The 14,637-nt window shown below is 44.6% G+C and overlaps 2 long non-coding RNA genes across 2 annotated transcripts; one reads left to right on the plus strand and one right to left on the minus strand.

Moving 5' to 3' along the window:
- Positions 1–5,045: 5,045 nt before the first annotated feature.
- Positions 5,046–6,059, minus strand: LOC124010093. Its single transcript, XR_006834361.1, has 2 exons — positions 5,761–6,059; positions 5,046–5,681 (listed from the first exon to the last, which is right to left on the minus strand). It is a non-coding gene; the product is annotated as an uncharacterized LOC124010093 (long non-coding RNA).
- Positions 6,060–9,483: 3,424 nt separating this feature from the next.
- Positions 9,484–11,941, plus strand: LOC124010092. The gene is made up of 3 exons (XR_006834360.1): positions 9,484–9,622; positions 10,403–10,508; positions 11,624–11,941. It is a non-coding gene; the product is annotated as an uncharacterized LOC124010092 (long non-coding RNA).
- The last annotated feature ends 2,696 nt before the right edge of the window (positions 11,942–14,637 follow it).

The raw sequence follows: 14,637 nt of genomic DNA on the forward strand, positions 1-14,637 counted from the left end.
CATGACAGACTGACCAGGTGAAAGATATGATCCCTTATTGATGTCACTTGTTAAATCCACTTCAATCAGTGTAGATGAAGGGGGGGAGACGTGAAGGGGAGGAGACATGTAGATGAAGGGGAGGAGACATGTAGATGAAGGGGGGAGACATGTAGATGAAGTGGAGGAGACATGTAGATGAAGGGGGAGACATGTAGATGAAGGGGGGGAGACATGTAGATGAAGGGGGGGAGACATGTAGATGAAGGGGAGGAGACGGGTTAAATAAGGATTTAAGTCTTGAGATGATTGTATGTGTGCCATTGAGGGAGAATTGGCAAAACAAAAGATTGAAGTGCCTTTGAACCACAGGAGACTGGTGATTGGAGGACTGGAACGGCATGAAAACCATGTGTTTGATACCTTTCCCCTCTAGCCATTACCACGAGCCTCCCCAGTTCTAGGCGCACCAGTTTGAGTCAAGAACTGCAATGCTGCTGGGTTTTTACGCTCAACAGTTTCCGGTGTCTATCAAGAATGGTCCACCACCCAAAAGACATCCAGCCAACTTGACACAACTGTTGGGAAGCATTGGAGTCGACATGGACCAGCATCCTTGTGGAGTCCATGTCCTGATGAATGGAGGCTGTCATGAGGACAAAGGTTAGTGCAACTCAATATTAGGAAGGTGTTTAATTGTTTGTACACTCCGTGTGTGTTTTCCCCTAATGTTATGTTAGTTTTGGGCTCCCAAGTGGCACTGTATCTCAGTGCTAGAGGCATCACTACAGACACCCTGGTTCGATTCCAGGCTGTATCACAACCGGCTATGATTGGGAGTCCCATAAGGCGGCGCACAATTGGCCCAGCAATCATCTAGGCAGTCATTGTAAATATGAATTTGTTCTTAACGGACTTGCCTAGTTAAATTTAAATAAAAATAGTTGATTAATTTGTTTGTTATTCAGTCTGCATGTTCTTGGTTGGTCCGCCATGATTGACAGTCGAAAGCCTTGACCAGATCGATGAAGACGGCTGTACAGAACTGTCTTTTATCGATGGCGTTTAGGACCTTGAACGTGGCTGAGGTGCACCCATGACCAGCTCAGAAACCGGATTCCATAGCGGAGAAGGTACGGTGGGATTCAAAATGTTCAGTGATCTGTTTGTTAACTTAACTTTTGAAGACTTTAGAAAGGCAGGACAGGATGGATATAGGTCTATAACAGTTTGGGTCTAGAGGCAGGGCAGGATGGATATAGGTCTGTAACAGTTTGGGTCTAGAGGCAGGACAGGGCAGGATAGATATAGGTCTATAACAGTTTGGGTCTAGAGGCAGGGCAGGATGGATATAGGTCTGTAACAGTTTGGGTCTAGAGGCAGGGCAGGGCAGGATGGATATAGGTCTATAACAGTTTGGGTCTAGAGGCAGGGCAGGATGGATATAGGTCTGTAACAGTTTGGGTCTAGAGGCAGGGCAGGATGGATATAGGTCTGTAACAGTTTGGGTCTAGAGGCAGGACAGGGCAGGATAGATATAGGTCTGTAACAGTTTGGGTCTAGAGGCAGGGCAGGGCAGGATGGATATAGGTCTATAACAGTTTGGGTCTAGAGGCAGGGCAGGATGGATATAGGTCTGTAACAGTTTGGGTCTAGAGGCAGGGCAGGATGGATATAGGTCTGTAACAGTTTGGGTCTAGAGGCAGGGCAGGATGGATATAGGCCTGTAACAGTTTGGGTCTAGAGGCAGGGCAGGATGGATATAGGTCTGTAACAGTTTGGGTCTAGAGGCAGGGCAGGATGGATATAGGCCTGTAACAGTTTGGGTCTAGAGGCAGGGCAGGGCAGGATAGATATAGGTCTGTAACAGTTTGGGTCTAGAGGCAGGGCAGGGCAGGATGGATATAGGTCTGTAACAGTTTGGGTCTAGAGGCAGGGCAGGACAGGATGGATATAGGTCTGTAGCAGTTTGGGTCTAGAGGCAGGGCAGGGCAGGATGGATATAGGTCTATAACAGTTTGGGTCTAGAGGCAGGGCAGGATGGATATAGGTCTGTAACAGTTTGGGTCTAGAGGCAGGGCAGGATGGATATAGGTCTGTAACAGTTTGGGTCTAGAGGCAGGGCAGGATGGATATAGGTCTGTAACAGTTTGGGTCTAGAGGCAGGGCAGGGCAGGATGGATATAGGTCTGTAACAGTTTGGGTCTAGAGGCAGGGCAGGATGGATATAGGCCTGTAACAGTTTGGGTCTAGAGGCAGGGCAGGGCAGGATAGATATAGGTCTGTAACAGTTTGGGTCTAGAGGCAGGGCAGGGCAGGATGGATATAGGTCTGTAACAGTTTGGGTCTAGAGGCAGGGCAGGACAGGATGGATATAGGTCTGTAGCAGTTTGGGTCTAGAGGCAGGGCAGGATGGATATAGGTCTGTAACAGTTTGGGTCTAGAGGCAGGGCAGGGTAGGATGGATATAGGTCTGTAACAGTTTGGGTCTAGAGGCAGGGCAGGATAGATATAGGTCTGTAACAGTTTGGGTCTAGAGGCAGGGCAGGGTAGGATGGATATAGGTCTGTAACAGTTTGGGTCTAGAGGCAGGGCAGGATAGATATAGGTCTGTAACAGTTTGGGTCTAGAGGCAGGGCAGGATGGATATAGGTCTGTAACAGTTTGGGTCTAGAGGCAGGGCAGGATGGATATAGGTCTGTAACAGTTTGGGTCTAGAGGCAGGGCAGGATGGATATAGGTCTGTAACAGTTTGGGTCTAGAGGCAGGGCAGGATGGATATAGGTCTGTAGCAGTTTGGGTCTAGAGGCAGGGCAGGATGGATATAGGTCTGTAACAGTTTAGGTCTAGAGTGTTTCCCCCTTGGAAGAGGGATGACCGCGGCAGCTTCCCAATCTTTAGGGATCTCAGACGATACGAAAGAGATGTTGAACAGACTAGTGGCAGATCATTTTAGAAAGTGTCCAGACGAGTGCATGGCCATTAAGGCCTCAAGATGAGCAAATATTAATCACAGAGGACGCAACATGTCAGCACCAACTGTCAGTTGGCTTGTCATAGCCGAGTATTCAGATGCGGGAGGGAGATGGTCGAAAACAGCAGGTCTGGGACAAGGCAGCACATTGAAACAGCAGGTCCAGGACAAGGCAGCACATTGAAACAGCAGGTCCAGGACAAGGCAGCACATTGAAACAGCAGGTCTGGGACAAGGCAGCACATCTGGTGAACAGGTCATTGAAACAGCAGGTCCAGGACAAGGCAGCACATTGAAACAGCAGGTCCAGGACAAGGCAGCACATTGAAACAGCAGGTCTGGGACAAGGCAGCACATCTGGTGAACAGGTCATTGAAACAGCAGGTCCAGGACAAGGCAGCACATCTGGTGAACAGGTCATTGAAACAGCAGGTCCAGGACAAGGCAGCACATTGAAACAGCAGGTCCAGGACAAGGCAGCACATTGAAACAGCAGGTCCAGGAGAAGGCAGCACATCTGGTGAACAGGTCAGGGAAACAGCAGGTCTGGGACAAGGCAGCACATTGAAACAGCAGGTCTGGGACAAGGCAGCACATTGAAACAGCAGGTCCAGGACAAGGCAGCACATTGAAACAGCAGGTCTGGGACAAGGCAGCACATTGAAACAGCAGGTCTGGGACAAGGCAGCACATCTGGTGAACAGGTCAGAGAAACAGCAGGTCCGGAACAAGGCAGCACATTGAAACAGCAGGTCCGGGACAAGGCAGCACATTGAAACAGCAGGTCCGGAACAAGGCAGCACATCTGGTGAACAGGTCAGAGAAACAGCAGGTCCGGAACAAGGCAGCACATTGAAACAGCAGGTCCAGAACAAGGCAGCACATTGAAACAGCAGGTCCAGGACAAGGCAGCACATCTGGTGAACAGGTCAGAGAAACAGCAGGTCCAGGACAAGGCAGCACAATGAAACAGCAGGTCCAGGACAAGGCAGCACATTGAAACAGCAGGTCCAGGACAAGGCAGCACATCTGGTGAACAGGTCAGAGAAACAGCAGGTCCAGGACAAGGCAGCACATTGAAACAGCAGGTCTGGGACAAGGCAGCACATTGAAACAGCAGGTCCAGAACAAGGCAGCACATTGAAACAGCAGGTCTGGGACAAGGCATCACATTGAAACAGCAGGTCCAGGACAAGGCAGCACATTGAAACAGCAGGTCCAGGACAAGGCAGCACATTGAAACAGCAGGTCCAGGACAAGGCATCACATTGAAACAGCAGGTCCAGGACAAGGCATCACATTGAAACAGCAGGTCCAGAACAAGGCAGCACATTGAAACAGCAGGTCCAGAACAAGGCAGCACATCTGGTGAACAGGTCAGAGTTCAAGAGCCAGAAACTGGTTCAGCAAATATAAAGCTACTCCTTAAATATAAAGTTGACTTTTGACACAAATTAAAACGTGTCAGTTTCATGGAGGTTGGAGCAACAACGTTCTGCTACTTCAGACATTGGCTCCAGTCTAGATTGCGCCTTTTAGATGTCGAGAAAAATGAACCACGGTAGATTTTATTCACTAATCTCATTGACTTCTGAAACCCCAAAACCTGTTGGTTCCGTTTCACAGAGAGATCCTGGAAGTCTCACGATGTTGAGCCTCTGAGAAACTCTCTGGTCTGAAGCTGTAAAACCAGCACGTATTCAGTCTGCCTTTTCGATAACTGCTGTGTAAATAAAGATGATGAAATACATTTTTTAAATGTTTTTTAATTTTATACTGAATGTGAAGAGTTGACAATACAGACAACAGTGCTACAGATTTCCAAAGAGGTGGTCAAATAAGACTAAACAAATGTCATCGAAAACACAAACAGGAATGTGTACATCCTCTGCACTGAGAAGGCCAGGTCAAGGCAACACAGTGGAAATGGACTTTGGCCTAAAGAGCAGATGACACTAACTACAGGCAGTGTTTCTGAACCCACACTGGGCCCTCTGGGAATTAGTTAACACCAATGTGATCACGGCCCGTATTCTTAACGAGTCTCAGAGCTGATCTAGGATCAGGTCGTCCCTGTAATCATTATGATGTAAAAGGCAAAAACGACTCCGACGTTATCAATACCGCCCAGTTCTCTGACCCTACGAGACCCGTTATCAATACCGCCCAGTTCTCTGACCCTACGAGACCAGTTATCAATACCGCCCAGTTGTCTGACCCTACGAGACCTGTTATCAATACCGCCCAGTTATCTGACCCTACGAGACCCGTTATCAATACCGCCCAGTTCTCTGACCCTACGAGACCAGTTATCAATACCGCCCAGTTCTCTGACCCTACGAGACCAGTTATCAATACCGCCCAGTTCTCTGACCCTACGAGACCCGTTATCAATACCGCCCAGTTCTCTGACCCTACGAGACCAGTTATCAATACCGCCCAGTTCTCTGACCCTACGAGACCAGTTATCAATACCGCCCAGTTATCTGACCCTACGAGACCCGTTATCAATACCGCCCAGTTCTCTGACCCAGTGAGACCCAGTTCTCTGACCCTACGAGACCCGTTATCAATACCGCCCAGTTGTCTGACCCAGTGAGGCCCAGTTCTCTTGGGTTGGAGAGAAAGACGGAACATGATCCTCTCCTCACTCTACTTCTTTCTCCAGGAAGTCAGTCAGAGTGCTGGTCTCCACGGCAACCAGCAGGTACTCCACTCCATCAGCACCCTGAGGGATCATGGGAAAAATTAGTCAACTTCAGGTTGAAGCTGTGTGTGTGCGCCCGTGTGTGTGTGCGTGAGTGTACCTTGCGTGTGCGGATGAGTTTGTGGTCTCTGAACTCTGTGAGCTGGGTACGCAGGGTGAGGTCAGAGTTCACCAGGAAGGCTTCCCGACAACGCTGGTAGAAGTCCTGGAATGACAAGCCTACACACACATACACTTTAAAACAATTACTGTGAAGGGTTGTAGGAGGGGTAGTGGGTGTGTGTGTGTGTGTGTACCTGTGTAGGAGGGGTAGTGTGTGTGTAACTGTGTAGGAGGGGTAGTGTGTGTGTAACTGTGTAGGAGGGGTAGTGTGTGTGTAACTGTGTAGGAGGGGTAGTGGGTGTGTGTGTACCTGTGTAGGAGGGGTAGTGTGTGTGTAACTGTGTAGGAGGGGTAGTGTGTGTGTAACTGTGTAGGAGGGGTAGTGGGTGTGTGTGTACCTGTGTAGGAGGGGTAGTGGGTGTGTATGAAGGGTTGTAGGAGGGGTAGTGGGTGTGTACCTGTGTAGGAGGGGTAGTGGGTGTGTGTGTACCTGTGTAGGAGGGGTAGTGGGTGTGTATGAAGGGTTGTAGGAGGGGTAGTGGGTGTGTAAGAAGGGTTGTAGGAGGGGTAGTGTGTGTGTATGAAGGGTTGTAGGAGGGGTAGTGTGTGTGTGTACCTGTGTAGGAGGGGTAGTGTGTGTGTGTGTACCTGTGTAGGAGGGGTAGTGTGTGTGTGTGTACCTGTGTAGGAGGGGTAGTGTGTGTGTGTGTACCTGTGTAGGAGGGGTAGTGTGTGTGTGTGTGTGTACCTGTGTAGGAGGGGTAGTGTGTGTGTGTGTGTGTGTGTACCTGTGTAGGAGGGGTAGTGTGTGTGTGTGTGTGTGTGTACCTGTGTAGGAGGGGTAGTGGGTGTGTGTGTACCTGTGTAGGAGGGGTAGTGGGTGTGTATGAAGGGTTGTAGGAGGGGTAGTGGGTGTGTGTGTGTGTAGGAGGGGTAGTGTGTGTGTGTGTACCTGTGTAGGAGGGGTAGTGTGTGTGTGTATGAAGGGTTGTAGGAGGGGTAGTGTGTGTGTGTGTGTGTGTGTGTGTGTGTAGGGGGGTAGTGTGTGTGTGTGTACCTGTGTAGGAGGGGTAGTGTGTGTGTGTGTGTACCTGTGTAGGAGGGGTAGTGTGTGTGTGTGTGTAGGGTTGTAGGAGGGGTAGTGTGTGTGTGTGTGTGTGTGTGTGTGTGTGTGTGTGTGTGTGTGTGTGTGTGTGTGTGTGTGTGTGTGTGTGTGTGTGTGTGTGTGTGTGTGTGTGTGTGTGTGTGTAGGAGGGGTAGTGTGTGTGTACTGTTGTTACTATTATACTACTGTTGTTACTATTATACTACTGTTGTTACTATTATACTACTGTTGTTACTATTATACTACTGTTGTTACTATTATACTACTGTTGTTACTATTATACTACTGTTATTACTATTATACTACTGTTATTACTATTATACTACTGTTATTACTGTTATACTACTGTCATACTACTGTTATTGCCATTATACTACTGTTATTACTATTATACTACTGTCATAGTACTGTTATTACTATTATACTACTGTTATTACTATTATACTACTGTCATACTACTGTTATTGCCATTATACTACTGTTATTGCCATTATACTACTGTTATTACTATTATACTACTGTTATTACTATTATACTACTGTTATTACTGTTATACTACTGTTATTACTGTTATACTACTGTTATTACTATTATACTACTGTCATACTACTGTTATTGCCATTATACTACTGTTATTACTATTATACTACTGTCATAGTACTGTTATTACTATTATACTACTGTTATTACTATTATACTACTGTTATTATTATACTACTGTCATAGTACTGTTATTACTATTATACTACTGTCATAGTACTGTTATTACTATTATACTACTGTCATAGTACTGTTATACTACTGTTATTATTATACTACTGTCATAGTACTGTTATTACTATTATACTACTGTTATTACTATTATAGTACTGTTATTACTATTATACTACTGTTATTACTATTATACTACTGTTATTATACTACTGTCATAGTACTGTTATTACTATTATACTACTGTTATTACTATTATACTACTGTTATTACTATTATACTACTGTCATACTACTGTTATTGCCATTATACTACTGTTATTGCCATTATACTACTGTTATTGCCATTATACTACTATCATACTACTGTTATTGCCATTATACTACTGTTATTGCCATTATACTACTGTTATTACTATTATACTACTGTCATACTACTGTTATTACTATTATACTACTGTTATAGTACTGTTACTATTATACTACTGTTATACTACTGTTATTACTACTATACTACTGTCAAAGTACTATTATACTACTATACTACTGTCATAGTACTGTTATTACTATTATACTACTGTCATAGTACTGTTGTTACTATTATACTACTGTTATTACTATTATACTACTGTCATAGTACTGTTATTACTATTATACTACTGTTATTACTATTATACTACTGTTATTACTATTATACTACTGTCATAGTACTGTTATTACTATTATACTACTGTCATAGTACTGTTATTACTATTATACTACTATACTACTGTCATAGTACTGTTATTACTATTATACTACTGTTATTACTATTATACTACTGTACTACTGTTATAGTACTGTTATTACTATTATACTACTATACTACTGTCATACTACTGTTATTACTATTATACTACTGTTATTACTATTATACTACTGTTATTACATTACTATTATACTACTGTTATTACATTACTATTATACTACTGTTATTACATTACTATTATACTACTGTTATTACATTACTATTATACTACTGTTATTACTATTATACTACTGTTATTACTATTATACTACTGTTATTACTATTATACTACTGTTATTACTATTATACTACTGTTATAGTACTGTTATTACTATTATACTACTATACTACTGTCATAGTACTGTTATTACTATTATACTACTGTTATTACTATTATACTACTGTCATACTACTGTTATTACTATTATACTGTCATACTACTGTTATTACTATTATACTACTGTTATAGTACTGTTATTACTGTTATAGTACTGTTATTACTATTATACTACTATACTACTGTTATAGTACTGTTATTACTATTATACTACTATACTACTGTTATAGTACTGTTATTACTATTATACTACTATACTACTGTTATAGTACTGTTATTACTATTATACTACTATACTACTGTCATAGTACTGTTGTTACTACTGTCATAGTACTGTTATTACTATTATAATACTGTCATAGTACTGGTATTACTACTGTCATAGTACTGGTATTACTACTGTCATAGTACTGGTATTACTACTGTCATAGTACTGGTATTACTACTGTCATAGTACAGTTACTGTCAGTACTGTTTACACTGCTGTCATAGTACTGTTGTTACTACTGTCATAGTACTGGTATTACTACTGTCATAGTACTGGTATTACTACTGTCATAGTACTGGTATTACTACTGTCATAGTACTGGTATTACTACTGTCATAGTACTGTTGTTACCACTGTCATAGTACTGGTATTACTACTGTCATAGTACTGTTGTTACTACTGTCATAGTACTGTTTTTACTACTGTCATAGTACTGGTATTACTACTGTCATAGTACTGTTGTTACCACTGTCATAGTACTGGTATTACTACTGTCATAGTACTGGTATTACTACTGTCATAGTACTGGTATTACTACTGTCATAGTACTGTTGTTACCACTGTCATAGTACTGTATTATCACATTTCAGTCTCGATGGAGCTGGGAAACTGCCCACTGGATACGCTGTTATAGAGGGACATCCTGACCTCAGGTACTACTACAGTACTACGATGGTAATACTACGACTGATATTACTGTTAGAGGTACATCCTGACCTCAGGTACTACTACAGTACTACTATGGTAATACTATGACTGATATTACTGTTAGAGGTACATCCTGACCTCAGGTACTACTACAGTACTACTATGGTAATACTACGACTGATATTACTGTTAGAGGGACATCCTGACCTCAGGTACTACTACAGTACTACTATGGTAATACTATGACTGATATTACTGTTAGAGGGACATCCTGCCCTCAGGTACTACTACAGTACTACTATGGTAATACTACGACTGATATTACTGTTAGAGGGACATCCTGACCTCAGGTACTACTACAGTACTACTATGGTAATACTACGACTGATATTACTGTTAGAGGGACATCCTGCCCTCAGGTACTACTACAGTACTACTATGGTAATACTACGACTGATATTACTGTTAGAGGGACATCCTGACCTCAGGTACTACTACAGTACTACTATGGTAATACTACGACTGATATTACTGTTAGAGGGACATCCTGACCTCAGGTACTACTACAGTACTACTATGGTAATACTACGACTGATATTACTGTTAGAGGGACACCCTGACCTCAGGTACTACTATATTACTACTATGGTAATACTAGGACTGATATTACTGTTAGAGGTACATCCTGACCTACTATATTACTACTGTACTGCTACTACTCCTATACTTCTGCAGTACCACTAGTCTGACCCCTGTCCTCCCTGTGTCTGTCCGTCCCCCTGCAGGTTGTTGTCTATGACCCAGGAGCATGGCAGAGTGGAGCCTCTCTCAGGACAACTAGACTACAGCAGATACCCCCTGGGAACACTGCTGACTATTATACCTTACCATGTGAGTACTCATCCCCTACTGCATTAGTACTCATTTACTCATCCACTCATCCCCTACCACATTAGTACTCATCCCTTACTCCTCCCCTATTGTCATCCCCTACCACATTAGCACTCATCCCTTACTCCTCCCCTATTCAGTCATCCCCTAACGCATTAGTACTCATCCCTTACTCCTCCCCTATTCAGTCATCCCCTAACGCATTAGTACTCATCCCTTACTCCTCCCCTATTCAGTCATCCCCTAACGCATTAGTACTCATCCCTTACTCCTCCCCTATTCAGTCATCCCCTAACGCATTAGTACTCATCCCTTACTCCTCCCCTATTCAGTCATCCCCTAACGCATTAGTACTCATCCCCTACTGCATTAGTACTCATCCACTCATCCCCTAACGCATCAGCACTCATCCCTTACTCCTCCCCTATTCAGTCACCCCCTAATGCATTAGTACTCATCCCTTACTCCTCCCCTACTGCATTAGTACTCATCCACTCATCCCCTACTCCTCCCCTATTCAGTCATCCCCTAACGCATTAGTACATTACATTACATTTAAGTCATTTAGCAGACGCTCTTATCCAGAGCGACTTACAAATTGGTACTCATCCCCTACTGCATTAGTACTCATTTACTCATCCACTCATCCCCTAACGCGTCAGCACTCATCCCTTACTCCTCCCCTATTCAGTCATCCCCTACTGCATTAGTACTCCTCCCCTATTCAGTCATCCCCTACTGCATTAGTACTCATCCCCTATTCAGTCATCCCCTACTGCATTAGTACTCATCCCTTACTCCTCCCCTATTCAGTCATCCCCTACGGCATTAGTACTCATCCCCTATTCAGTCATCCCCTACTGCATTAGTACTCATCCCTTACTCCTCCCCTATTCAGTCATCCCCTAATGCATTAGTACTCATCCCCTATTCAGTCATCCTCCCCTATTCAGTCATCCCCTACTCCTTATTAGTCATCCCCTACCACGTTAGTAGTCATCCCTTACTCCTCCCCTATTCAGTCATCCCCTACCACGTTAGTATCTTTAAGTTGTCATTGTACACTACTTGTTCTGCATGTCAGAGGTCTAATATAGATAGGTGTGTTCATCCAGGCTTGTGCAACAGCCATGATGCATTCTGTGTACTACGTCCACTCTGGAGGTCGGCTGGTGGGAAAGTGGACACCCACACGCGGCTGGTGATCAAAGGAGCATCATGGGAAATGTAGTCCTGGAGGGAATCAGCCTGAGCAAAGAGCTGGACAGAGTCACTAATCACCTTGAAGCTCAAATTACTTATTATGTGATGTTGGGAAATGTCCTTCCTATCTTTCCTGATGTCATCGGTTCTATTGCATTGGGGCGGTACTATACAGCAGTCACTGACACTAAACCATGTTTTACACTAATAAATTAACCACTTTCCTTAAACCTTTTGTATTCTCCCAAACTGGATGGTCATTGTTAGTAATAGCAAATATACACTGTACAAAACATTAGGAACACCTGCTCCTTCCATGACAGACTGACCAGGTGAAAGATATGATCCCTTATTGATGTCACTTGTTAAATCCACTTCAATCAGTGTAGATGTAGATGAAGGGGGGAGACGTAGATGAAGGGGGAGGGAGGAGACATGTAGATGAAGGGGAGGAGACATGTAGATGAAGGGGGGAGACATGTAGATGACATGTAGATGAAGGGGGGAGACATGATAGATGAATGGGGGGAGACATGTAGATGAAGGGGAGGAGACGGGTTAAATAAGGATTTAAGTCTTGAGATGATTGTATGTGTGCCATTTGAGGGAGAATTGGCAAAACAAAAGATTGAAGTGCCTTTGAACCACAGGAGACTGGTGATTGGAGGACTGGAACGGCATGAAAACCATGTGTTTGATACCTTTCCCCTCTAGCCATTACCACGAGCCTCCCCAGTTCTAGGCGCACCAGTTTGAGTCAAGAACTGCAATGCTGCTGGGTTTTTACGCTCAACAGTTTCCGGTGTCTATCAAGAATGGTCCACCACCCAAAAGACATCCAGCCAACTTGACACAACTGTTGGGAAGCATTGGAGTCGACATGGACCAGCATCCTTGTGGAGTCCATGTCCTGATGAATGGAGGCTGTCATGAGGACAAAGGTTAGTGCAACTCAATATTAGGAAGGTGTTTAATTGTTTGTACACTCCGTGTGTGTTTTCCCCTAATGTTATGTTAGTTTTGGGCTCCCAAGTGGCACTGTATCTCAGTGCTAGAGGCATCACTACAGACACCCTGGTTCGATTCCAGGCTGTATCACAACCGGCTATGATTGGGAGTCCCATAAGGCGGCGCACAATTGGCCCAGCAATCGTCTAGGCCGTCATTGTAAATATGAATTTGTTCTTAACGGACTTGCCTAGTTAAATTTAAATAAAAATAGTTGATTAATTTGTTTGTTATTCAGTCTGCATGTTCTTGGTTGGTCCGCCATGATTGACAGTCGAAAGCCTTGACCAGATCGATGAAGACGGCTGCACAGAACTGTCTTTTATCGATGGCGTTTAGGACCTTGAACGTGGCTGAGGTGCACCCATGACCAGCTCAGAAACCGGATTCCATAGCGGAGAAGGTACGGTGGGATTCAAAATGTTCAGTGATCTGTTTGTTAACTTAACTTTTGAAGACTTTAGAAAGGCAGGACAGGATGGATATAGGTCTATAACAGTTTGGGTCTAGAGGCAGGGCAGGGCAGGATGGATATAGGTCTGTAACAGTTTGGGTCTAGAGGCAGGGCAGGATGGATATAGGTCTGTAGCAGTTTGGGTCTAGAGGCAGGGCAGGATGGATATAGGTCTAACAGTTTGGGTCTAGAGGCAGGGCAGGATGGATATAGGTCTGTAACAGTTTGGGTCTAGAGGCAGGGCAGGGCAGGATGGATATAGGTCTGTAACAGTTTGGGTCTAGAGGCAGGGCAGGATGGATATAGGTCTGTAACAGTTTGGGTCTAGAGGCAGGGCAGGGCAGGATGGATATAGGTCTGTAACAGTTTGGGTCTAGAGGCAGGGCAGGATGGATATAGGTCTGTAACAGTTTGGGTCTAGAGGCAGGGCAGGATGGATATAGGTCTGTAACAGTTTGGGTCTAGAGGCAGGGCAGGATGGATATAGGTCTATAACAGTTTGGGTCTAGAGGCAGGGCAGGATGGATATAGGTCTGTAACAGTTTGGGTCTAGAGGCAGGGCAGGATGGATATAGGTCTGTAACAGTTTGGGTCTAGAGGCAGGGCAGGATGGATATAGGTCTGTAACAGTTTGGGTCTAGAGGCAGGGCAGGATGGAAGAGGTCTGTAACAGTTTGGGTCTAGAGGCAGGGCAGGGCTAGGTCTGTAACAGTTTGGGATCTAGAGGCAGGGCAGGATGGAGATGTTGAACAGTTTGGGTCTAGAGGCAGGGCAGGATAGATATAGGTCTGTAACAGTTTGGGTTAAGGCCAGGGCAAGATGGCAAATATTAATCACAGAGGGTCAGAGGCAGGGCAGGACAGGATGGATTGGCTTTTGTAGCAGTTTGGGTCAGATGCAGGGAGGATGGATGGTCTGTAACAGCAGGTCTGGGACAGGGCAGCACATCTGGATGGAACAGGTCTGAAACAGCAGGTCTAGAGGCAGGGCAGGCACATCTGGTCTGAACAGGTCATTGAGGCAGCAGGGCAGGAGGACAAGGTCTGCACATTGAAACAGCAGGGCAGGACAAGGTCAGCACAGTTTGAAACAGCAGGTCTGGATATAGGTCTGCACATTTGGGTCTGAGGCAGGTCAGGATGGATATAGGTCTGTAGCAGTTTGGGTCTGGGCAGGGCAGGATGGATATAGGTCTGTAACAGTTTGGGTCTAGAGGCAGGGCAGGATGGATATAAGTCTGTAACAGTTTGGGTCTAGAGTGTCCCCTTGGAAGAGGATGCACATTCCCAATCTTTAGGGATCTCAGGACAAGAGATGTTGAACAGACTAGTGGCAGATCATTTTAGAAAGTGTCCAGACAAGGCATGGCCATTAAGGCCTCAAGATGAGCAAATATTAATCACAGAGGCAGCAACATGTCAGACCAACTGTCAGTTGGCTTTTCTGGGTATTCAGAGGGAGGAG

This window comes from Oncorhynchus gorbuscha, linkage group LG22, assembly GCF_021184085.1.
Source record: "Oncorhynchus gorbuscha isolate QuinsamMale2020 ecotype Even-year linkage group LG22, OgorEven_v1.0, whole genome shotgun sequence".
NCBI lineage: Eukaryota > Metazoa > Chordata > Actinopteri > Salmoniformes > Salmonidae > Oncorhynchus > Oncorhynchus gorbuscha.